Raw genomic sequence first — 25,197 nt, 5'->3', positions numbered from 1 at the left:
AGCGCGGAGTTTCTTCAATGCGGAGTTTCTCCAACGCGAAGTTTCTCCAGCGCGGAGTTTCTCCAACACGGAGTTTCTTCAACACGGAGTTTCTCCATCGCGGAGTTTCCCCAGCGCAGAGTTTCTCCATCGCGGAGTTTCTCCAGCGCGGAGTTTCTCCAGCGCGGAGTTTCTCCAGCGCGGAGTTTCTCCAGTGCGGAGTTTCTCCAGCGCGGAGTTTCTCGCACACGGAGTTTCTCCAGCGCTGAGTTTCTCCATCGCTGATTTTCTCCATCGCTGAGTTTTTCCATCGCTGAATTTCTCAAACGCGGAGCTTCTCCAGTGCGGAGTTTCTCTAACTCGGAGTTTCTCCAGCGCGGAGGTTCTCCATCGCGGAGTTTCTCAAAAAGCGGAGTTTCTCCAGTGCGGAGTTTCTCAAACGCGGAGCTTCTCTAGTGCGGAGTTTCTCAAACGCGGAGCTTCTCTAGGGCGGAGTTTCTCCAGCGCCGACTTTTCTCCAACGCGGACTTTTCTCCAACGCGGACTTTCAACGACGCAGAGTTTCTCCATCGCGGAGTTTGTCCATCGCGGAGTTTCTTCATCGCGGAGTTTCTCCAGCGCGGAGTTTCTCCAGCGCAGTTTCACCAGCGCGGAGTTTCACCAGTGCGGTGTTTCTCGCACACGGATTTTCTCTAGCGCTGAGTTTCTCCATCGCTGAGGTTCTCCATCGCTGATTTTCTCCATCGCTGAGTTTTTCCATCGCTGAATTTCTCAAACGCGGAGCTTCTCCAGTGCGGAGTTTCTCTAACTCGGAGTTTCTCCAGCGCGGAGGTTCTCCATCGCGGAGTTTCTCAAAAATCGAAGTTTCTCCAGTGCGGAGTTTCTCAAACGCGGAGCTTCTCTAGTGCGGAGTTTCTCAAACGCGGAGCTTCTCTAGGGCGGAGTTTCTCCAGCGCCGACTTTTCTCCAACGCGGACTTTCAACGACGCAGAGTTTCTCCATCGCGGAGTTTGTCCATCGCGGAGTTTCTTCATCGCGGAGTTTCTCCAGCGCGGAGTTTCTCCAGCGCAGTTTCACCAGCGCGGAGTTTCACCAGTGCGGTGTTTCTCGCACACGGAGTTTCTCCAGCGCTGAGTTTCTCCATCGCTGAGGTTCTCCATCGCTGAGTTTCTCCAGCGCGGAGTTTCTCCAGCGCGGAGTTTCTCCAGCGCGGAGTTTTTCAAGCGCGGAGTTTTTTCAACGCGAAGTTTCTCTAGCGCGGAATTTCTCCAACACAGAGTTTCTCCAAAACGGAGTTTCTCCAACACGGAGATTATCCAGCGCAGAGTTACTCCATCGCTGAGTTTCTACATCGCGGAGTTTCTCCTTCGCGGAGTTTCTCCATCGCTGAGTTTCTCCAGCACACAGTTTCTCCAGCGCGGAGTTTCTCTAACGCGGACTTTCTCCAACGCGGAGTTTCTCCAATGCGGAGTTTCTCCAGCGCGGACTTTTCTCCAAAGCGGACTTTTCTCCAACGCGGACTTTCACCAACGCGGAGTTTCTACATCGCGGAGTTTGTCCATCGCGGAGTTGCTCTATCGCGGAGTTTCTCCAGCGCGGAATTTCTCGCACACGGAGTTTCTCCAGCGCTTAGTTTCTCCATCGCTAAATTTCTCCATCGCTGAGTTTCTCCATCGCTGAGTTTCTCCAGCGCGGAGTTTCTCCAGCGCAGAGTTTTTCAAGCGCGGAGTTTCTCCAACGCGAAATTTCTCCAGCGCGGAGTTTCTCGAACACGGAGTTTCTCCAACACGGAGTTTCTCCATCGCGGAGTTTCCCCAGCGCAGAGTTTCTCCATCGCGGAGTTTCTCCAGCGCGGAGTTTCTCCAGCGCGGAGTTTCTCCAGTGCGGAGTTTCTCCAGCGCGGAGTTTCTCGCACACGGAGTTTCTCCAGCGCTGAGTTTCTCCATCGCTGATTTTCTCCATCGCTGAGTTTTTCCATCGCTGAATTTCTCAAACGCGGAGCTTCTCCAGTGCGGAGTTTCTCTAACTCGGAGTTTCTCCAGCGCGGAGGTTCTCCATCGCGGAGTTTCTCAAAAAGCGAAGTTTCTCCAGTGCGGAGTTTCTCAAACGCGGAGCTTCTCTAGTGCGGAGTTTCTCAAACGCGGAGCTTCTCTAGGGCGGAGTTTCTCCAGCGCCGACTTTTCTCCAACGCGGATTTTTCTCCAACGCGGACTTTCAACGTCGCAGAGTTTCTCCATCGCGGAGTTTGTCCATCGCGGAGTTTCTTCATCGCGGAGTTTCTCCAGCGCGGAGTTTCTCCAGCGCAGTTTCACCAGCGCGGAGTTTCACCAGTGCGGTGTTTCTCGCACACGGAGTTTCTCCAGCGCTGAGTTTCTCCATCGCTGAGGTTCTCCATCGCTGAGTTTCTCCAGCGGGGAGTTTCTCCAGCGCGGAGTTTCTCCAGCGCGGAGTTTTTCAAGCGCGGAGTTTTTTCATCGCGAAGTTTCTCTAGCGCGGAATTTCTCCAACACAGAGTTTCTCCAAAACGGAGTTTCTCCAACACGGAGATTATCCAGCGCAGAGTTACTCCATCGCTGAGTTTCTACATCGCGGAGTTTCTCCTTCGCGGAGTTTCTCCATCGCTGAGTTTCTCCAGCGCGCAGTTTCTCCAGCGCCAAGTTTCTCCACCGCGGAGTTTCTCCAGCACACAGTTTCTCCAGCGAGGAGTTTCTCTAACGCGGACTTTCTCCAACGCGGAGTTCCTCCAGCGCGGACTTTTCTCCAACGCGGACTTTTCTCCAACGCGGACTTTCACCAACGCGAAGTTTCCCCAACGCAGAGTTTCTCCATCGCAGAGTTTCTCCATCGCTGAGTTTCTCCAGCGCGTAGTTTCTCCAGCGCCGAGTTTCTCCATCGCTGAGTTTCTCCAGCGCGGAGTTTCTCCAGCGCAGAGTTTTTCAAGCGCGGAGTTTCTTCAATGCGGAGTTTCTCCAACGCGAAGATTCTCCAGCGCGGAGTTTCTCCAACACGGAGTTTCTCCAACACTGAGTTTCTCCATCGCGGAGTTTCCCCAGCGCAGAGTTTCTCCATCGCGGAGTTTCTCCAGCGCGGAGTTTCTCCAGGCCGGAGTTTCTCCGGAGCGGAGTTTCTCCATCGCGGAGTTTCTCCAACTTTGGGTTTCTTCAGCCCGGAGTTTTCGTGCGGAGTTTCTACAGCGTGGAGTATCTCCAGCGCGGACTTTTCTCCAACGCGGACTTTTCTCCTATGCGGACTTTTTGTCAAACGCGGACTTTTCTCCAACGCGGACTTTCACCAAAGCGGAGTATCTCCATCGCGGAGTTTCTCCGTGGCGGAGTTTCTCCAGCGCGGAGTTTCTCGCACACGGAGTTTCTCCATCGCTCAGTTTCTCCATCGCTGAGTTTCTCCAGTGCGGAGTTTCTCCAGGGGGGAGTTTCTCCAGCGCGGAGTTTCTCCAGCGCGGACTTTTCTCCAACGCGGACTTTTCTCCTACGCGGACTTTTCTCAAACGCGGACTTTTATCCAACGCGGACTTTCACCAAAGCGGAGTTTTTCTATCGCGGAGTTGGTCCATCGCGGAGTTTCTCCATCGCGGAGTTTCTCCTGCGCGGAGTTTCTCCAGCGCGGAGTTTCTCCAGCGCGGAGTTTCTCGCACACGGAGTTTCTCCATCGCTGAGTTTCTTCATCGCTGAGTTTCTCCATGGCTGAGTTTCTCCAGTGCGGAGTTTCTCCAGCGCGGAGTTTCTCGCACACGGAGTTTCTCCAACGCGGACTTTTCTCCAACGCGGACTTTCACCAACGCGGAGTTTCTCTAGTGCGGAGTTTCTCCAGTGCGGAGTTTCACCAGCGCGGAGTATCTCCAGCGCAGAGTTTCTCCAGCGCAGATTTTATGCAGCAGGGAGTTTCTCCAGCGCGGAGTTTCTCCAACGCGGAGTTTCTCCAACGCGAAGTTTCTCCAGTGCGGAGTTTCTCCAACACAGAGTTTCTCAAACACGAAGTTTCTCCAGCGTGGAGTTTCTCAAGCGCGGAGTTTCTCCAACACGGAGTTTCTCCAGCGCGGAATTTCTCCAGCGCGGAGTTTCTCCAGGCCGGAGTTTCTCCGGCACGGAGTTTCTCCAGCGCGGAGGTTCTCCATCGCGGAGTTTCTCAAAAGCGGAGTTTCTCCAGCGCGCAGTTTCTCTAACGCGGACTTTCTCAAACGCGGAGTTTCTCCAACGCGCAGTTTTTCCAACGCGAAGTTTCTCCAGCGCGGAGTTTCTCCAACACGGAGTTTCTCCAACACGGAGTTTCTCCAACGCGGAGTTTCTCCAGCGCGGAGTTTCTCCATCGCGGAGTTTCTCCAGCGCGGAGTTTCTCCAGCGCGGAGTTTCTCCATCGCGGAGTTTCTCAAACGCGGAGTTTCTCTAGTGCGGAGTTTCTCCAGTGCGGAGTTTCACCAGCGCGGAGTATCTCCAGCGCAGAGTTTCTCCAGCGCAGATTTTATGCAGCAGGGAGTTTCTCCAGCGCGGAGTTTCTCCAACGCGGAGTTTCTCCAACGCGAAGTTTCTCCAGTGCGGAGTTTCTCCAACACAGAGTTTCTCAAACACGAAGTTTCTCCAGCGTGGAGTTTCTCAAGCGCGGAATTTCTCCAACACGGAGTTTCTCCAGCGCGGAATTTCTCCAGCGCGGAGTTTCTCCAGGCCGGAGTTTCTCCGGCACGGAGTTTCTCCATCGCGGAGTTTCTCAAACGTGGAGTTTCTCAAACGCGGAGCTTCTCCAGTGCGGAGTTTCTCTAACTCGGAGTTTCTCCAGCGTGGAGGTTCTCCATCGCGGAGTTTCTCAAAAGCGCAGTTTCTCCAGTGCGGAGTTTCTCAAACGCGGAGCTTCTCTAGTGCGGAGTTTCTCAAACGCGGAGCTTCTCTAGGGCGGAGTTTCTCCAGCGCCGACTTTTTTCCAACGCGGACTTTTCTCCAACGCGGACATTCACCAACGCAAAGTTTCTCCATCGCGGAGTTTGTCCATCGCGGAGTTTCTTCATCGCGGAGTTTCTCCAGCGCGGAGTTTCACCAGCGCGGAGTTTCTCGGACACGGAGTTTCTCCAGCGCTGAGTTTCTCCATCGCTGAGGTTCTCCATCGCTGAGTTTCTCCAGCGGGGAGTTTCTCCAGCGCGGAGTTTCTCCAGCGCGGAGTTTTTCAAGCGCGGAGTTTTTTCAACGCGAAGTTTCTCCAGCGCGGAATTTCTCCAACACAGAGTTTCTCCAAAACGGAGTTTCTCCAACACGGAGTTTATCCAGCGCAGAGTTACTCTATCGCTGAGTTTATACATCGCGGAGTTTCTCCTTCGCGGAGTTTCTCCATTGCTGAGTTTCTCCAGCGCGTAGTTTCTCCAGCGCCGGAGTTTCTCCGGCACGGAGTTTCTCCATCGCGGAGTTTCTCAAACGTGGAGTTTCTCTAGTGCGGAGTTTCTCAAGCGCGGAGCTTCTCCAGTGCGGAGTTTCTCCAACTCTGAGTTTCTCCAGCCCTGAGTTTTCGTGCGGAGTTTCTCCAGCGTGGAGTTTCTCCAGCGCGGACTTTTCTCCAACGCGGACGTTTCTCCTACGCGGACTTTTCTCAAACGCGGAGTTTTCTCCAACGCGGACTTTCACCAAAGCGGAGTTTTTCCATCGCGGAGTTGGTCCATCGCGGAGTTTCTCCATCGCGGAGTTTCTCCAGCGCGGAGTTTCTCGCACACGGAGTTTCTCCATCGCTTAGTTTCTCCATCGCTGAATTTCTCCATCGCTGAGTTTCTGCAGTGCGGAGTTTCTCCAGCGCGGAGTTTCTCGCACTCGGAGTTTCTCCAGCGCTGAGTTTCTCCATCGCTGATTTTCTCCATCGCTGAGTTTTTCCATCGCTGAATTTCTCCAGCGCGAAGTTTCTCCAGCGCAGAGTTTTTCAAGCGCGGAGTTTCATCAACGCGGAGTTTCTCCAGCGCGGAGTTTCTCCAGCGCGAAGTTTCTCCAGCGCGGAGTTACTCCAGCCCGGAATTTCTCCAGCGCGGAGTTTCTCCAGCGCGGATTTTCTCCAGCGCGGAGTTTTTCCAGCGTGGAGTTTCTCCCGCGCTGACTTTTCTCCAACGCGGACTTTTCTCCAACGCGGACTTTCACCAACGCGAAGTTTGTCCTTCGCGGAGCTTGTCCATCGTGGAATTTCTCAATCGCGGAGTTTCTCAAACGCGGAGCTTCTCCAGTGCGGAGTTTCTCTAACTCGGAGTTTCTCCAGCGTGGAGGTTCTCCATCGCGGAGTTTCTCAAAAGCGCAGTTTCTCCAGTGCGGAGTTTCTCAAACGCGGAGCTTCTCTAGTGCGGAGTTTCTCAAACGCGGAGCTTCTCTAGGGCGGAGTTTCTCCAGCGCCGACTTTTCTCAAACGCGGACTTTTCTCCTACGCGGACTTTCACCAGCGTGGAGTTTCTCCATTGCTGAGTTTCTCCATCGCTGAGTTTCTCCAGCGGGGAGTTTCTCCAGCGCGGACTTTTCTCCAACGCGGACGTTTCTCCTACGCGGACTTTTCTCAAACGCGGAGTTTTCTCCTACGCGGACTTTCACTAAAGCGGAGTTTTTCCATCGCGGAGTTGGTCCATCGCGGAGTTTCTCCATCGCGGAGTTTCTCCAGCGCGGAGTTTCTCGCACACGGAGTTTCCCCATCGCTTAGTTTCTCCATCGCTGAATTTCTCCATCGCTGAGTTTCTGCAGTGCGGAGTTTCTCCAGCGCGGAGTTTCTCGCACTCGGAGTTTCTCCAGCGCTGAGTTTCTCCATCGCTGATTTTCTCCATCGCTGAGTTTTTCCATCGCTGAATTTCTCCAGCGCGAAGTTTCTCCAGCGCAGAGTTTTTCAAGCGCGGAGTTTCATCAACGCGGAGTTTCTCCAGCGCGGAGTTTCTCCAGCGCGAAGTTTCTTCAGCGCGGAGTTACTCCAGCCCGGAGTTTCTCCAGCGCGGAGTTTCTCCATCGCGGAGTTTCTCCAGCGCGGAGCTTTTCCAGCGTGGAGTTTCTCCCGCGCTGACTTTTCTCCAACGCGGACTTTTCTCCAACGCGGACTTTCACCAACGCGAAGTTTCTCCTTCGCGGAGCTTGTCCATCGTGGAATTTCTCAATCGCGGAGTTTCTCAAACGCGGAGCTTCTCCAGTGCGGAGTTTCTCTAACTCGGAGTTTCTCCAGAGTGGAGGTTCTCCATCGCGGAGTTTCTCAAAAGCGCAGTTTCTCCAGTGCGGAGTTTCCGAACGCGGAGCTTCTCTAGTGCGGAGTTTCTCAAACGCGGAGCTTCTCTAGGGCGGAGTTTCTCCAGCGCCGACTTTTTTCCAAACCGGACTTTTCTCCAACGCGGACTTTCACCAACGCGGAGTTTCTCCATCGCGGAGTTTGTCCATCGCGGAGTTTCTTCATCGCGGAGTTTCTCCAGCGCGGAGTTTCACCAGCGCGGAGTTTCTCGCACACGGAGTTTCTCCAGCGCTAAGTTTCTCCATCGCTGAGGTTCTCCATCGCTGAGTTTCTCCAGCGGGGAGTTTCTCCAGCGCGGAGTTTCTCCAGCGCGGAGTTTTTCATGCGCGGAGTTTTTTCAACGCGAAGTTTCTCCAGCGCGGAATTTCTCCAACACAGAGTTTCTCCAAAACGGAGTTTCTCCAACACGGAGTTTATCCAGCGCGTAGTTTCTCCAGCGCCGAGTTTCTCCACCGCGGAGTTTCTCCAGCACACAGTTTCTCCAGCGCGGAGTTTCTCTAACGCGGACTTTCTCCAACGCGGAGTTTCTCCAACGCGGAGTTTCTCCAGCGCGGACTTTTCTCCAACGCGGACTTTCACCAACGCGGAGTTTCTACATCGCGGAGTTTGTCCATCGCGGAGTTGCTCTATCGCGGAGTTTCTCCAGCGCGGAATTTCTCGCACACGGAGTTTCTCCAGCGCTGAGTTTCTCCATCGCTGAATTTCTCCATCGCTGAGTTTCTCCATCGCTGAGTTTCTCCAGCGCAGTTTTTCAAGCGCGGAGTTTGTTCAATGCGGAGTTTCTCCAACGCGGACTTTCACCAACGCAGAGTTTCTACATCGCGGAGTTTGTCCATCGGGAAGTTGCTTTATCGCGGAGTTTCTCCAGCGCGGAGTTTCTCGCACACGCAGTTTCTCCAGCGCTGAGTTTCTCCAGCGCTGAATTTCTCCATCGCTGAGTTTCTCCATCGCTGAGTTTCTCCAGCGCGGAGTTTCTCCAGCGCAGAGTTTTTCAAGCGCGGAGTTTCTTCAATGCGGAGTTTCTCCAACGCGAAGTTTCTCCAGCGCGGAGTTTCTCGAACACGGAGTTTCTCCAACACGGAGTTTCTCCATCGCGGAGTTTCCCCAGCGCAGAGTTTCTCCATCGCGGAGTTTCTCCAGCGCGGAGTTTCTCCAGTGCGGAGTTTCTCCAGCGCGGAGTTTCTCGCACACGGAGTTTCTCCAGCGCTGAGTTTCTCCATCGCTGATTTTCTCCAATGCTGAGTTTTTCCATCGCTGAATTTCTCCAGCACGAAGTTTCTCCAGCGCAGAGTTTTTCAAGCGCGGAGTTTCATCAACGCGGAGTTTCCCCAGCGCAGAGTTTCTCCATAGCGGAGTTACTCCAGCCCGGAGTTTCTCCAGCGCGGAGTTTCCCAATCGCGGAGTTTCTCCAGCGCGGAGTTTCTCCAGCGCGGAGTTTCTCCAGCGCGGAGTTTTTCCAGCGTGGAGTTTCTCCAGCGCTGACTTTTCTCCAACGCGGACTTTTCTCCAACGCGGACTTTCACCAACGCGGAGTTTCTCCTTCGCGGAGTTTGTCCATCGTGGAATTTCTCAATCGCGGAGTGTCTCAAACGCGGAGCTTCTCCAGTGCGGAGTTTCTCTAACTCGGAGTTTCTCCAGCGCGGAGGTTCTCCATCGCGGAGTTTCTCAAAAGCGGAGTTTCTCCAGTGCGGAGTTTCTCAAACGCGGAGCTTCTCCAGTGCGGAGTTTCTCAAACGCTGAGCTTCTCTAGGGCGGAGTTTCTCCAGCGCCGACTTTTCTCCTACGCGGACTTTTCTCCAACGCGGAGTTTGTCCATTGCGGAGTTTCTTCATCGCGGAGTTTCTCCAGCGCGGAGTTTTTCCAGCGCAGAGTTTCACCAGCGCGGAGTTTCACCAGCGCGGAGTTTCACCAGCGCGGAGTTTCTCGCACACGAAGTTTCTCCAGCGCTGAGTTTCTCCATCGCTGAGGTTCTCCATCGCTGAGTTTCTCCAGCGGGGAGTTTCTCCAGCGCGGAGTTTCTCCAGCGCGGAGTATTTCAAGCGCGGAGTTTTTTCAACGCGAAATTTCTCCAGCGCGGAATTTCTCCAACACAGAGTTTCTCCAAAACGGAGTTTCTCCAACACGGAGATTATCCAGCGCAGAGTTACTCCATCGCTGAGTTTCTACATCGCGGAGTTTCTCCTTCGCGGAGTTTCTCCATCGCTGAGTTTCTCCAGCGCGTATTTTCTCCAGCGCCGAGTTTCTCCACCGCGGAGTTTCTCCAGCGCACAGTTTCTCCAGCGCGGAGTTTCTCCAACGCGGACTTTCTCCAACGCGGAGTTTCTCCAACGCGGAGTTTCTCCAACGCGCAGTTTTTCCAACGCGAAGTTTCTCCAGCGCGGAGTTTCTCCAACACGGAGTTTCTCCAACACGGAGTTTCTGCAACGCGGAGTTTCTCCATCGCGGAGTTTCTCCAGCGCGGAGTTTCTCCAGCGCGGAGTTTCTCCATCGCGGAGTTTCTCAAACGCGGAGTTTCTCTAGTGCGGAGTTTCTCCAGTGCGGAGTTTCACCTGCGCGGAGTATCTCCAGCGCAGAGTTTCTCCAGCGCATATTTTATGCAGCAGGGATTTTCTCCAGCGCGGAGTTTCTCCAACGCGGAGTTTCTCCAACGCGAAGTTTCTCCAGTGCGGAGTTTCTCCAACACAGAGTTTCTCCAACACGGAGTTTCTCCAGCGTGGAGTTTCTCAAGCGCGGAGTTTCTCCAACACGGAGTTTCTCCAGCGCAGAATTTCTCCAGCGAGGAGTTTCTCCAGCGCGGAGTTTCTCCAGGCCGGAGTTTCTCCGGCACGGAGTTTCTCCATCGCGGAGTTTCTCAAACGCGGAGTTTCTCCAGTGCGGAGATTCTCAAACGCGGAGCTTCTCCAGTGCGGAGTTTCTCCAACTCTGAGATTCTCCAGCGCGGACTTTTCTCCTACGCGGACTTTTCTCTAACGCGGACTTTTCTCCAACGCGGACTTTCATCAAAGCGGAGTTTCTCCATCGCGGAGTTGGTCCATCGCGGAGTTTCTCCATCGCGGAGTTTCTCCAGCGCGGAGTTTCTCGCACACGGAGTTTTTCCATCGCTGAGTTTCTCCATCGCTGAGTTTCTCCAGTGCGGAGTTTCTCCAACACAGAGTTTCTCCAACACGGAGTTTATCCAGCGCAGAGTTACTCCACGCTGAGTTTCTACATCGCGGAGTTTCTCCTTCGCGGAGTTTCTCCATCGCTGAGTTTCTCCAGCGCGTATTTTCTCCAGCGCCGAGTTTCTCCACCGCGGAGTTTCTCCAGCACACAGTTTCTCCAGCGCGGAGTTTCACCAACGCGGACTTTCTCCAACGCGGAGTTTCTCCAACGCGGAGTTTCTCCAACGCGCAGTTTTTCCAACGCGAAGTTTCTCCAGCGCGGAGTTTCTCCAACACGGAGTTTCTCCAACACGGAGTTTCTGCAACGCGGAGTTTCTCCATCGCGGAGTTTCTCCAGCGCGGAGTTTCTCCAGCGCGGAGTTTCTCCATCGCGGAGTTTCTCAAACGCGGAGTTTCTCTAGTGCGGAGTTTCTCCAGTGCGGAGTTTCACCTGCGCGGAGTATCTCCAGCGCAGAGTTTCTCCAGCGCAGATTTTATGCAGCAGGGATTTTCTCCAGCGCGGAGTTTCTCCAACGTGGAGTTTCTCCAACGCGAAGTTTCTCCAGTGCGGAGTTTCTCCAACACAGAGATTCTCCAACACGGAGTTTCTCCAGCGTGGAGTTTCTCCATCGCTGATTTTCTCCAATGCTGAGTTTTTCCATCGCTGAATTTCTCCAGCACGAAGTTTCTCCAGCGCAGAGTTTTTCAAGCGCGGAGTTTCATCAACGCGGAGTTTCCCCAGCGCAGAGTTTCTCCATAGCGGAGTTACTCCAGCCCGGAGTTTCTCCAGCGCGGAGTTTCCCAATCGCGGAGTTTCTCCAGCGCGGAGTTTCTCCAGCGCGGAGTTTCTCCAGCGCGGAGTTTTTCCAGCGTGGAGTTTCTCCAGCGCTGACTTTTCTCCAACGCGGACTTTTCTCCAACGCGGACTTTCACCAACGCGGAGTTTCTCCTTCGCGGAGTTTGTCCATCGTGGAATTTCTCAATCGCGGAGTGTCTCAAACGCGGAGCTTCTCCAGTGCGGAGTTTCTCTAACTCGGAGTTTCTCCAGCGCGGAGGTTCTCCATCGCGGAGTTTCTCAAAAGCGGAGTTTCTCCAGTGCGGAGTTTCTCAAACGCGGAGCTTCTCCAGTGCGGAGTTTCTCAAACGCTGAGCTTCTCTAGGGCGGAGTTTCTCCAGCGCCGACTTTTCTCCTACGCGGACTTTTCTCCAACGCGGAGTTTGTCCATTGCGGAGTTTCTTCATCGCGGAGTTTCTCCAGCGCGGAGTTTTTCCAGCGCAGAGTTTCACCAGCGCGGAGTTTCACCAGCGCGGAGTTTCACCAGCGCGGAGTTTCTCGCACACGAAGTTTCTCCAGCGCTGAGTTTCTCCATCGCTGAGGTTCTCCATCGCTGAGTTTCTCCAGCGGGGAGTTTCTCCAGCGCGGAGTTTCTCCAGCGCGGAGTATTTCAAGCGCGGAGTTTTTTCAACGCGAAATTTCTCCAGCGCGGAATTTCTCCAACACAGAGTTTCTCCAAAACGGAGTTTCTCCAACACGGAGATTATCCAGCGCAGAGTTACTCCATCGCTGAGTTTCTACATCGCGGAGTTTCTCCTTCGCGGAGTTTCTCCATCGCTGAGTTTCTCCAGCGCGTATTTTCTCCAGCGCCGAGTTTCTCCACCGCGGAGTTTCTCCAGCGCACAGTTTCTCCAGCGCGGAGTTTCTCCAACGCGGACTTTCTCCAACGCGGAGTTTCTCCAACGCGGAGTTTCTCCAACGCGCAGTTTTTCCAACGCGAAGTTTCTCCAGCGCGGAGTTTCTCCAACACGGAGTTTCTCCAACACGGAGTTTCTGCAACGCGGAGTTTCTCCATCGCGGAGTTTCTCCAGCGCGGAGTTTCTCCAGCGCGGAGTTTCTCCATCGCGGAGTTTCTCAAACGCGGAGTTTCTCTAGTGCGGAGTTTCTCCAGTGCGGAGTTTCACCTGCGCGGAGTATCTCCAGCGCAGAGTTTCTCCAGCGCATATTTTATGCAGCAGGGATTTTCTCCAGCGCGGAGTTTCTCCAACGCGGAGTTTCTCCAACGCGAAGTTTCTCCAGTGCGGAGTTTCTCCAACACAGAGTTTCTCGAACACGGAGTTTCTCCAGCGTGGAGTTTCTCAAGCGCGGAGTTTCTCCAACACGGAGTTTCTCCAGCGCAGAATTTCTCCAGCGAGGAGTTTCTCCAGCGCGGAGTTTCTCCAGGCCGGAGTTTCTCCGGCACGGAGTTTCTCCATCGCGGAGTTTCTCAAACGCGGAGTTTCTCCAGTGCGGAGATTCTCAAACGCGGAGCTTCTCCAGTGCGGAGTTTCTCCAACTCTGAGTTTCTCCAGCGCGGACTTTTCTCCTACGCGGACTTTTCTCTAACGCGGACTTTTCTCCAACGCGGACTTTCATCAAAGCGGAGTTTCTCCATCGCGGAGTTGGTCCATCGCGGAGTTTCTCCATCGCGGAGTTTCTCCAGCGCGGAGTTTCTCGCACACGGAGTTTTTCCATCGCTGAGTTTCTCCATCGCTGAGTTTCTCCAGTGCGGAGTTTCTCCAACACAGAGTTTCTCCAACACGGAGTTTATCCAGCGCAGAGTTACTCCACGCTGAGTTTCTACATCGCGGAGTTTCTCCTTCGCGGAGTTTCTCCATCGCTGAGTTTCTCCAGCGCGTATTTTCTCCAGCGCCGAGTTTCTCCACCGCGGAGTTTCTCCAGCACACAGTTTCTCCAGCGCGGAGTTTCACCAACGCGGACTTTCTCCAACGCGGAGTTTCTCCAACGCGGAGTTTCTCCAACGCGCAGTTTTTCCAACGCGAAGTTTCTCCAGCGCGGAGTTTCTCCAACACGGAGTTTCTCCAACACGGAGTTTCTGCAACGCGGAGTTTCTCCATCGCGGAGTTTCTCCAGCGCGGAGTTTCTCCAGCGCGGAGTTTCTCCATCGCGGAGTTTCTCAAACGCGGAGTTTCTCTAGTGCGGAGTTTCTCCAGTGCGGAGTTTCACCTGCGCGGAGTATCTCCAGCGCAGAGTTTCTCCAGCGCAGATTTTATGCAGCAGGGATTTTCTCCAGCGCGGAGTTTCTCCAACGTGGAGTTTCTCCAACGCGAAGTTTCTCCAGTGCGGAGTTTCTCCAACACAGAGATTCTCCAACACGGAGTTTCTCCAGCGTGGAGTTTCTCAAGCGCGGAGTTTCTCCAACACAGAGTTTCTCCAGCGCGGAATTTCTCCAGCGCGGAGTATCTCCAGCGCAGAGTTTCTCCAGGCCGGAGTTTCTCCGGCACGGAGTTTCTCCATCGCGGAGTTTCTCAAACGCGGAGTTTCTCCAGTGCGGAGATTCTCAAACGCGGAGCTTCTCCAGTGCGGAGTTTCTCCAACTCTGAGTTTCTCCAGCGCGGACTTTTCTCCAACGCGGACTTTTCTCCTACGCGGACTTTTCTCTAACGCGGACTTTTCTCCAACGCGGACTTTCATCAAAGCGGAGTTTCTCCATCGCGGAGTTGGTCCATCGCGGAGTTTCTCCATCGCGGAGTTTCTCCAGCGCGGAGTTTCTCGCACACGGAGTTTTTCCATCGCTGAGTTTCTCCATCGCTGAGTTTCTCCAGTGCGGAGTTTCTCCAACACAGAGTTTCTCCAACACGGAGTTTATCCAGCGCAGAGTTACTCCATCGCTGAGTTTCTACATCGCGGAGTTTCTCCTTCGCGGAGTTTCTCCATCGCTGAGTTTCTCCAGCGCGTATTTTCTCCAGCGCCGAGTTTCTCCACCGCGGAGTTTCTCCAGCACACAGTTTCTCCAGCGCGGAGTTTCTCCAACGCGGAGTTTCTCCAACGCGGAGTTTCTCCAACGCGGAGTTTCTCCAACGCGCAGTTTTTCCAACGCGAAGTTTCTCCAGCGCGGAGTTTCTCCAACACGGAGTTTCTCCAACACGGAGTTTCTGCAACGCGGAGTTTCTCCATCGCGGAGTTTCTCCAGCGCGGAGTTTCTCCAGCGCGGAGTTTCTCAAACGCGGAGTTTCTCTAGTGCGGAGTTTCTCCAGTGCGGAGTTTCACCTGCGCGGAGTATCTCCAGCGCAGAGTTTCTCCAGCGCAGATTTTATGCAGCAGGGATTTTCTCCAGCGCGGAGTTTCTCCAACGCGGAGTTTCTCCAACGCAAAGTTTCTCCAGTGCGGACTTTCTCCAACACAGAGTTTCTCCAACACGGAGTTTCTCCAGCGTGGAGTTTCTCAAGCGCGGAGTTTCTCCAACACTGAGTTTCTCCAGTGCGGAATTTCTCCAGCGCGGAGTTTCTCCAGCGCGGAGTTTCTCCAGGCCGGAGTTTCTCCAACTCTGAGTTTCTACAGCGCGGACTTTTCTCCAACGCGGACTTTTCTCCTACGCGGACTTTTCTCTAACGCGGACTTTTCTCCAACGCGGACTTTCATCAAAGCGGAGTTTCTCCAACGCGGAGTTGGTCCATCGCGGAGTTTCTCCATCGCGGAGTTTCTCCAGCGCGGAGTTTCTCCAACACGGAGTTTCTCCAACACGGAGTTTCTGCAACGCGGAGTTTCTCCATCGCGGAGTTTCTCCAGCGCGGAGTTTCTCCAGCGCGGAGTTTCTCCATCGCGGAGTTTCTCAAACGCGGAGTTTCTCTAGTGCGGAGTTTCTCCAGTGCGGAGTTTCACCTGCGCGGAGTATCTCCAGCGCAGAGTTTCTCCAGCGCATATTTTATGCAGCAGGGATTTTCTCCAGCGCGGAGTTTCTCCAACGCGGAGTTTCTCCAACGCGAAGTTTCTCCAGTGCGGAGTTTCTCCAACACAGAGTTTCTCCAACACGGAGTTTCTCCAGCGTGGAGTTTCTCAAGCGCGGAGTTTCTCCAACACGGAGTTTCTCCAGCGCAGAATTTCTCCAGCGAGGAGTTTCTCCAGCGCGGAGTTTCTCCAGGCCGGAGTTTCTCCGGCACGGAGTTTCTCCATCGCGGAGTTTCTCAAACGCGGAGTTTCTCCAGTGCGGAGATTCTCAAACGCGGAGCTTCTCCAGTGCGGAGTTTCTCCAACTCTGAGATTCTCCAGCGCGGACTTTTCTCCTACGCGGACTTTTCTCTAACGCGGACTTTTCTCCAACGCGGACTTTCATCAAAGCGGAGTTTCTCCATCGCGGAGTTGGTCCATCGCGGAGTTTCTCCATCGCGGAGTTTCTCCAGCGCGGAGTTTCTCGCACACGGAGTTTTTCCATCGCTGAGTTTCTCCATCGCTGAGTTTCTCCAGTGCGGAGTTTCTCCAACACAGAGTTTCTCCAACACGGAGTTTATCCAGCGCAGAGTTACTCCACGCTGAGTTTCTACATCGCGGAGTTTCTCCTTCGCGGAGTTTCTCCATCGCTGAGTTTCTCCAGCGCGTATTTTCTCCAGCGCCGAGTTTCTCCACCGCGGAGTTTCTCCAGCACACAGTTTCTCCAGCGCGGAGTTTCACCAACGCGGACTTTCTCCAACGCGGAGTTTCTCCAACGCGGAGTTTCTCCAACGCGCAGTTTTTCCAACGCGAAGTTTCTCCAGCGCGGAGTTTCTCCAACACGGAGTTTCTCCAACACGGAGTTTCTGCAACGCGGAGTTTCTCCATCGCGGAGTTTCTCCAGCGCGGAGTTTCTCCAGCGCGGAGTTTCTCCATCGCGGAGTTTCTCAAACGCGGAGTTTCTCTAGTGCGGAGTTTCTCCAGTGCGGAGTTTCACCTGCGCGGAGTATCTCCAGCGCAGAGTTTCTCCAGCGCAGATTTTATGCAGCAGGGATTTTCTCCAGCGCGGAGTTTCTCCAACGTGGAGTTTCTCCAACGCGAAGTTTCTCCAGTGCGGAGTTTCTCCAACACAGAGATTCTCCAACACGGAGTTTCTCCAGCGTGGAGTTTCTCCATCGCTGATTTTCTCCAATGCTGAGTTTTTCCATCGCTGAATTTCTCCAGCACGAAGTTTCTCCAGCGCAGAGTTTTTCAAGCGCGGAGTTTCATCAACGCGGAGTTTCCCCAGCGCAGAGTTTCTCCATAGCGGAGTTACTCCAGCCCGGAGTTTCTCCAGCGCGGAGTTTCCCAATCGCGGAGTTTCTCCAGCGCGGAGTTTCTCCAGCGCGGAGTTTCTCCAGCGCGGAGTTTTTCCAGCGTGGAGTTTCTCCAGCGCTGACTTTTCTCCAACGCGGACTTTTCTCCAACGCGGACTTTCACCAACGCGGAGTTTCTCCTTCGCGGAGTTTGTCCATCGTGGAATTTCTCAATCGCGGAGTGTCTCAAACGCGGAGCTTCTCCAGTGCGGAGTTTCTCTAACTCGGAGTTTCTCCAGCGCGGAGGTTCTCCATCGCGGAGTTTCTCAAAAGCGGAGTTTCTCCAGTGCGGAGTTTCTCAAACGCGGAGCTTCTCCAGTGCGGAGTTTCTCAAACGCTGAGCTTCTCTAGGGCGGAGTTTCTCCAGCGCCGACTTTTCTCCTACGCGGACTTTTCTCCAACGCGGAGTTTGTCCATTGCGGAGTTTCTTCATCGCGGAGTTTCTCCAGCGCGGAGTTTTTCCAGCGCAGAGTTTCACCAGCGCGGAGTTTCACCAGCGCGGAGTTTCACCAGCGCGGAGTTTCTCGCACACGAAGTTTCTCCAGCGCTGAGTTTCTCCATCGCTGAGGTTCTCCATCGCTGAGTTTCTCCAGCGGGGAGTTTCTCCAGCGCGGAGTTTCTCCAGCGCGGAGTATTTCAAGCGCGGAGTTTTTTCAACGCGAAATTTCTCCAGCGCGGAATTTCTCCAACACAGAGTTTCTCCAAAACGGAGTTTCTCCAACACGGAGATTATCCAGCGCAGAGTTACTCCATCGCTGAGTTTCTACATCGCGGAGTTTCTCCTTCGCGGAGTTTCTCCATCGCTGAGTTTCTCCAGCGCGTATTTTCTCCAGCGCCGAGTTTCTCCACCGCGGAGTTTCTCCAGCGCACAGTTTCTCCAGCGCGGAGTTTCTCCAACGCGGACTTTCTCCAACGCGGAGTTTCTCCAACGCGGAGTTTCTCCAACGCGCAGTTTTTCCAACGCGAAGTTTCTCCAGCGCGGAGTTTCTCCAACACGGAGTTTCTCCAACACGGAGTTTCTGCAACGCGGAGTTTCTCCATCGCGGAGTTTCTCCAGCGCGGAGTTTCTCCAGCGCGGAGTTTCTCCATCGCGGAGTTTCTCAAACGCGGAGTTTCTCTAGTGCGGAGTTTCTCCAGTGCGGAGTTTCACCTGCGCGGAGTATCTCCAGCGCAGAGTTTCTCCAGCGCATATTTTATGCAGCAGGGATTTTCTCCAGCGCGGAGTTTCTCCAACGCGGAGTTTCTCCAACGCGAAGTTTCTCCAGTGCGGAGTTTCTCCAACACAGAGTTTCTCGAACACGGAGTTTCTCCAGCGTGGAGTTTCTCAAGCGCGGAGTTTCTCCAACACGGAGTTTCTCCAGCGCAGAATTTCTCCAGCGAGGAGTTTCTCCAGCGCGGAGTTTCTCCAGGCCGGAGTTTCTCCGGCACGGAGTTTCTCCATCGCGGAGTTTCTCAAACGCGGAGTTTCTCCAGTGCGGAGATTCTCAAACGCGGAGCTTCTCCAGTGCGGAGTTTCTCCAACTCTGAGTTTCTCCAGCGCGGACTTTTCTCCTACGCGGACTTTTCTCTAACGCGGACTTTTCTCCAACGCGGACTTTCATCAAAGCGGAGTTTCTCCATCGCGGAGTTGGTCCATCGCGGAGTTTCTCCATCGCGGAGTTTCTCCAGCGCGGAGTTTCTCGCACACGGAGTTTTTCCATCGCTGAGTTTCTCCATCGCTGAGTTTCTCCAGTGCGGAGTTTCTCCAACACAGAGTTTCTCCAACACGGAGTTTATCCAGCGCAGAGTTACTCCACGCTGAGTTTCTACATCGCGGAGTTTCTCCTTCGCGGAGTTTCTCCATCGCTGAGTTTCTCCAGCGCGTATTTTCTCCAGCGCCGAGTTTCTCCACCGCGGAGTTTCTCCAGCACACAGTTTCTCCAGCGCGGAGTTTCACCAACGCGGACTTTCTCCAACGCGGAGTTTCTCCAACGCGGAGTTTCTCCAACGCGCAGTTTTTCCAACGCGAAGTTTCTCCAGCGCGGAGTTTCTCCAACACGGAGTTTCTCCAACACGGAGTTTCTGCAACGCGGAGTTTCTCCATCGCGGAGTTTCTCCAGCGCGGAGTTTCTCCAGCGCGGAGTTTCTCCATCGCGGAGTTTCTCAAACGCGGAGTTTCTCTAGTGCGGAGTTTCTCCAGTGCGGAGTTTCACCTGCGCGGAGTATCTCCAGCGCAGAGTTTCTCCAGCGCAGATTTTATGCAGCAGGGATTTTCTCCAGCGCGGAGTTTCTCCAACGTGGAGTTTCTCCAACGCGAAGTTTCTCCAGTGCGGAGTTTCTCCAACACAGAGATTCTCCAACACGGAGTTTCTCCAGCGTGGAGTTTCTCAAGCGCGGAGTTTCTCCAACACAGAGTTTCTCCAGCGCGGAATTTCTCCAGCGCGGAGTATCTCCAGCGCAGAGTTTCTCCAGGCCGGAGTTTCTCCGGCACGGAGTTTCTCCATCGCGGAGTTTCTCAAACGCGGAGTTTCTCCAGTGCGGAGATTCTCAAACGCGGAGCTTCTCCAGTGCGGAGTTTCTCCAACTCTGAGTTTCTCCAGCGCGGACTTTTCTCCAACGCGGACTTTTCTCCTACGCGGACTTTTCTCTAACGCGGACTTTTCTCCAACGCGGACTTTCATCAAAGCGGAGTTTCTCCATCGCGGAGTTGGTCCATCGCGGAGTTTCTCCATCGCGGAGTTTCTCCAGCGCGGAGTTTCTCGCACACGGAGTTTTTCCATCGCTGAGTTTCTCCATCGCTGAGTTTCTCCAGTGCGGAGTTTCTCCAACACAGAGTTTCTCCAACACGGAGTTTATCCAGCGCAGAGTTACTCCATCGCTGAGTTTCTACATCGCGGAGTTTCTCCTTCGCGGAGTTTCTCCATCGCTGAGTTTCTCCAGCGCGTATTTTCTCCAGCGCCGAGTTTCTCCACCGCGGAGTTTCTCCAGCACACAGTTTCTCCAGCGCGGAGTTTCTCCAACGCGGAGTTTCTCCAACGCGGAGTTTCTCCAACGCGGAGTTTCTCCAACGCGCAGTTTTTCCAACGCGAAGTTTCTCCAGCGCGGAGTTTCTCCAACACGGAGTTTCTCCAACACGGAGTTTCTGCAACGCGGAGTTTCTCCATCGCGGAGTTTCTCCAGCGCGGAGTTTCTCCAGCGCGGAGTTTCTCAAACGCGGAGTTTCTCTAGTGCGGAGTTTCTCCAGTGCGGAGTTTCACCTGCGCGGAGTATCTCCAGCGCAGAGTTTCTCCAGCGCAGATTTTATGCAGCAGGGATTTTCTCCAGCGCGGAGTTTCTCCAACGCGGAGTTTCTCCAACGCAAAGTTTCTCCAGTGCGGACTTTCTCCAACACAGAGTTTCTCCAACACGGAGTTTCTCCAGCGTGGAGTTTCTCAAGCGCGGAGTTTCTCCAACACTGAGTTTCTCCAGTGCGGAATTTCTCCAGCGCGGAGTTTCTCCAGCGCGGAGTTTCTCCAGGCCGGAGTTTCTCCAACTCTGAGTTTCTACAGCGCGGACTTTTCTCCAACGCGGACTTTTCTCCTACGCGGACTTTTCTCTAACGCGGACTTTTCTCCAACGCGGACTTTCATCAAAGCGGAGTTTCTCCAACGCGGAGTTGGTCCATCGCGGAGTTTCTCCATCGCGGAGTTTCTCCAGCGCGGAGTTTCTCGCACACGGAGTTTTTCCATCGCTGAGTTTCTCCATCGCTGAGTTTCTCCAGTGCGGAGTTTCTCCAACACAGAGTTTCTCCAAAACGGAGTTTCTCCAACACGGAGTTTATCCACCGCAGAGTTACTCCATCGCTGAGTTTCTACATCGCTGAGTTTCTCCTTCGCGGAGTTTCTCCATCGCTGAGTTTCTCCAGCGCGTATTTTCTCCAGCGCCGAGTTTCTCCACCGCGGTGTTTCTCCAGCACACAGTTTCTCCAGCGCGGAGTTTCTCCAACGCGGACTTTCTCCAACGCGGAGTTTCTCCAACGCGGAGTTTCTCCAACGCGCAGTTTTTCCAACGCGAAGTTTCTCCAGCGCGGAGTTTCTCCAACACGGAGTTTCTCCAAAACGGAGTTTCTGCAACGCGGAGTTTCTCCATCGCGGAGTTTCTCCAGCGCGGAGTTTCTCCAGCGCGGAGATTCTCCAGCGTGGAGTTTCTCAAGCGCGGAGTTTCTCCAACACGGACTTTCTCCAGCGCGGAGTATCTCCAGCGCGGAGTTTCTCCAGGCCGGAGTTTCTCCGGCACGGAGTTTCTCCATCGCGGAGTTTCTCAAACGCGGAGTTTCTCCAGTGCGGAGATTCTCAAACGCGGAGCTTCTCCAGTGCGGAGTTTCTCCAACTCTGAGTCTCTCCAGCGCGGACTTTTCTCCAACGCGGACTTTTCTCCTACGCGGACTTTTCTCTAACGCGGACTTTTCTCCAACGCGGACTTTCATCAAAGCGGAGTTTCTCCATCGCGGAGTTTCTCCAGCGCGGAGTTTCTCGCACACGGAGTTTTTCCATCGCTGAGTTTCTCCATCGCTGAGTTTCTCCAGTGCGGAGTTTCTCCAGCGCGGAGTTTTTTAAGCGCAGAGTTTCTTCAACGCGGAGTTTCTCCAGCGCGGAGCTTCTCCAACACGGAGTTTCTCCAGCGCGGAGTTTCTCCATTGCTGAGTTTCTCCATCGCTGAGTTTCTCCAGCGGGGAGTTTCTCCAGCGCGGACTTTTCTCTAACGCGGACTTTTATCCTACGCGGACTTTTCTCAAACGCGGAGTTTTCTCCAACGCGGACTTTCACCAAAGCGGAGTTTTTCCATCGCGGAGTTGGTCCATCGCGGAGTTTCTCCATCGCGGACTTTCACCAACGCGGAGTTTCTCCTTCGCGGAGTTTGTCCATCGTGGAATTTCTCAATCGCGGAGTTTCTCAAACGCGGAGCTTCTCTAGTGCAGAGTTTCTCAAACGCGGAGCTTCTCTAGGGCGGAGTTTCTCCAGCGCCGACTTTTTTCCAACGCGGACTTTTCTCCAACGCAGACTTTTCTCCAACGCGGACTTTTCTCCAACGCGGACTTTCACCAACGCGGAGTTTCTACATCGCGGAGTTTCTCCAACGCGAAGTTTCTCCAGCGCGGAGTTTCTCGAACACGGAGTTTCTCCAACACGGAGTTTCTCCATCGCGGAGTTTCCCCAGCGCAGAGTTTCTCCATCGCGGAGTTTCTCCAGCGCGGAGTTTCTCCAGTGCGGAGTTTCTCCAGCGCGGAGTTTCTCGCACACGGAGTTTCTCCAGCGCTGAGTTTCTCCATCGCTGATTTTCTCCAATGCTGAGTTTTTCCATCGCTGAATTTCTCCAGCACGAAGTTTCTCCAGCGCAGAGTTTTTCAAGCGCGGAGTTTCATCAACGCGGAGTTTCCCCAGCGCAGAGTTTCTCCATAGCGGAGTTACTCCAGCCCGGAGTTTCTCCAGCGCGGAGTTTCCCAATCGCGGAGTTTCTCCAGCGCGGAGTTTCTCCAGCGCGGAGTTTTTCCAGCGTGGAGTTTCTCCAGCGCTGACTTTTCTCCAACGCGGACTTTTCTCCAACGCGGACTTTCACCAACGCGGAGTTTCTCCTTCGCGGAGTTTGTCCATCGTGGAATTTCTCAATCGCGGAGTGTCTCAAACGCGGAGCTTCTCCAGTGCGGAGTTTCTCTAACTCGGAGTTTCTCCAGCGCGGAGGTTCTCCATCGCGGAGTTTCTCAAAAGCGGAGTTTCTCCAGTGCGGAGTTTCTCAAACGCGGAGCTTCTCTAGTGCGGAGTTTCTCAAACGCTGAGCTTCTCTAGGGCGGAGTTTCTCCAGCGCCGACTTTTCTCCTACGCGGACTTTTCTCCAACGCGGAGTTTGTCCATTGCGGAGTTTCTTCATCGCGGAGTTTCTCCAGCGCGGAGTTTTTCCAGCGCAGAGTTTCACCAGCGCGGAGTTTCACCAGCGCGGAGTTTCACCAGCGCGGAGTTTCTCGCACGCGAAGTTTCTCCAGCGCTGAGTTTCTCCATCGCTGAGGTTCTCCATCGCTGAGTTTCTCCGGCGGGGAGTTTCTCCAGCGCGGAGTTTCTCCAGCACGGAGTATTTCAAGCGCGGAGTTTTTTCAACGCGAAATTTCTCCAGCGCGGAATTTCTCCAACACAGAGTTTCTCCAAAACGGAGTTTCTCCAACACGGAGATTATCCAGCGCAGAGTTACTCCATCGCTGAGTTTCTACATCGCGGAGTTTCTCCTTCGCGGAGTTTCTCCATCGCTGAGTTTCTCCAGCGCGTATTTTCTCCAGCGCCGAGTTTCTCCACCGCGGAGTTTCTCCAGCGCACAGTTTCTCCAGCGCGGAGTTTCTCCAACGCGGACTTTCTCCAACGCGGAGTTTCTCCAACGCGGAGTTTCTCCAACGCGCAGTTTTTCCAACGCGAAGTTTCTCCAGCGCGGAGTTTCTCCAACACGGAGTTTCTCCAACACGGAGTTTCTGCAACGCGGAGTTTCTCCATCGCGGAGTTTCTCCAGCGCGGAGTTTCTCCAGCGCGGAGTTTCTCCATCGCGGAGTTTCTCAAACGCGGAGTTTCTCTAGTGCGGAGTTTCTCCAGTGCGGAGTTTCACCTGCGCGGAGTATCTCCAGCGCAGAGTTTCTCCAGCGCATATTTTATGCAGCAGGGATTTTCTCCAGCGCGGAGTTTCTCCAACGCGGAGTTTCTCCAACGCGAAGTTTCTCCAGTGCGGAGTTTCTCCAACACAGAGTTTCTCCAACACGGAGTTTCTCCAGCGTGGAGTTTCTCAAGCGCGGAGTTTCTCCAACACGGAGTTTCTCCAGCGCAGAATTTCTCCAGCGAGGAGTTTCTCCAGCGCGGAGTTTCTCCAGGCCGGAGTTTCTCCGGCACGGAGTTTCTCCATCGCGGAGTTTCTCAAACGCGGAGTTTCTCCAGTGCGGAGATTCTCAAACGCGGAGCTTCTCCAGTGCGGAGTTTCTCCAACTCTGAGTTTCTCCAGCGCGGACTTTTCTCCTACGCGGACTTTTCTCTAACGCGGACTTTTCTCCAACGCGGACTTTCATCAAAGCGGAGTTTCTCCATCGCGGAGTTGGTCCATCGCGGAGTTTCTCCATCGCGGAATTTCTCCAGCGCGGAGTTTCTCGCACACGGAGTTTTTCCATCGCTGAGTTTCTCCATCGCTGAGTTTCTCCAGTGCGGAGTTTCTCCAACACAGAGTTTCTCCAACACGGAGTTTATCCAGCGCAGAGTTACTCCACGCTGAGTTTCTACATCGCGGAGTTTCTCCTTCGCGGAGTTTCTCCATCGCTGAGTTTCTCCAGCGCGTATTTTCTCCAGCGCCGAGTTTCTCCACCGCGGAGTTTCTCCAGCACACAGTTTCTCCAGCGCGGAGTTTCACCAACGCGGACTTTCTCCAACGCGGAGTTTCTCCAACGCGGAGTTTCTCCAACGCGCAGTTTTTCCAACGCGAAGTTTCTCCAGCGCGGAGTTTCTCCAACACGGAGTTTCTCCAACACGGAGTTTCTGCAACGCGGAGTTTCTCCATCGCGGAGTTTCTCCAGCGCGGAGTTTCTCCAGCGCGGAGTTTCTCAAACGCGGAGTTTCTCTAGTGCGGAGTTTCTCCAGTGCGGAGTTTCACCTGCGCGGAGTATCTCCAGCGCAGAGTTTCTCCAGCGCAGATTTTATGCAGCAGGGATTTTCTCCAGCGCGGAGTTTCTCCAACGTGGAGTTTCTCCAACGCGAAGTTTCTCCAGTGCGGAGTTTCTCCAACACAGAGATTCTCCAACACGGAGTTTCTCCAGCGTGGAGTTTCTCAAGCGCGGAGTTTCTCCAACACAGAGTTTCTCCAGCGCGGAATTTCTCCAGCGCGGAGTATCTCCAGCGCAGAGTTTCTCCAGGCCGGAGTTTCTCCGGCACGGAGTTTCTCCATCGCGGAGTTTCTCAAACGCGGAGTTTCTCCAGTGCGGAGATTCTCAAACGCGGAGCTTCTCCAGTGCGGAGTTTCTCCAACTCTGAGTTTCTCCAGCGCGGACTTTTCTCCAACGCGGACTTTTCTCCTACGCGGACTTTTCTCTAACGCGGACTTTTCTCCAACGCGGACTTTCATCAAAGCGGAGTTTCTCCATCGCGGAGTTGGTCCATCGCGGAGTTTCTCCATCGCGGAGTTTCTCCAGCGCGGAGTTTCTCGCACACGGAGTTTTTCCATCGCTGAGTTTCTCCATCGCTGAGTTTCTCCAGTGCGGAGTTTCTCCAACACAGAGTTTCTCCAACACGGAGTTTATCCAGCGCAGAGTTACTCCATCGCTGAGTTTCTACATCGCGGAGTTTCTCCTTCGCGGAGTTTCTCCATCGCTGAGTTTCTCCAGCGCGTATTTTCTCCAGCGCCGAGTTTCTCCACCGCGGAGTTTCTCCAGCACACAGTTTCTCCAGCGCGGAGTTTCTCCAACGCGGAGTTTCTCCAACGCGGAGTTTCTCCAACGCGGAGTTTCTCCAACGCGCAGTTTTTCCAACGCGAAGTTTCTCCAGCGCGGAGTTTCTCCAACACGGAGTTTCTCCAACACGGAGTTTGTGCAACGCGGAGTTTCTCCATCGCGGAGTTTCTCCAGCGCGGAGTTTCTCCAGCGCGGAGTTTCTCCATCGCGCAGTTTCTCAAACGCGGAGTTTCTCTAGTGCGGAGTTTCTCCAGTGCGGAGTTTCACCTGCGCGGAGTATCTCCAGCGCAGAGTTTCTCCAGCGCAGATTTTATGCAGCAGGGATTTTCTCCAGCGCGGAGTTTCTCCAACGCGGAGTTTCTCCAACGCAAA

The sequence above is a fragment of the Amblyomma americanum genome, chromosome 2, assembly GCF_052857255.1.
Source record: "Amblyomma americanum isolate KBUSLIRL-KWMA chromosome 2, ASM5285725v1, whole genome shotgun sequence".
NCBI classification, from domain to species: domain Eukaryota; kingdom Metazoa; phylum Arthropoda; class Arachnida; order Ixodida; family Ixodidae; genus Amblyomma; species Amblyomma americanum.
Note: the sequence above shows the minus strand (reverse complement) of the source record.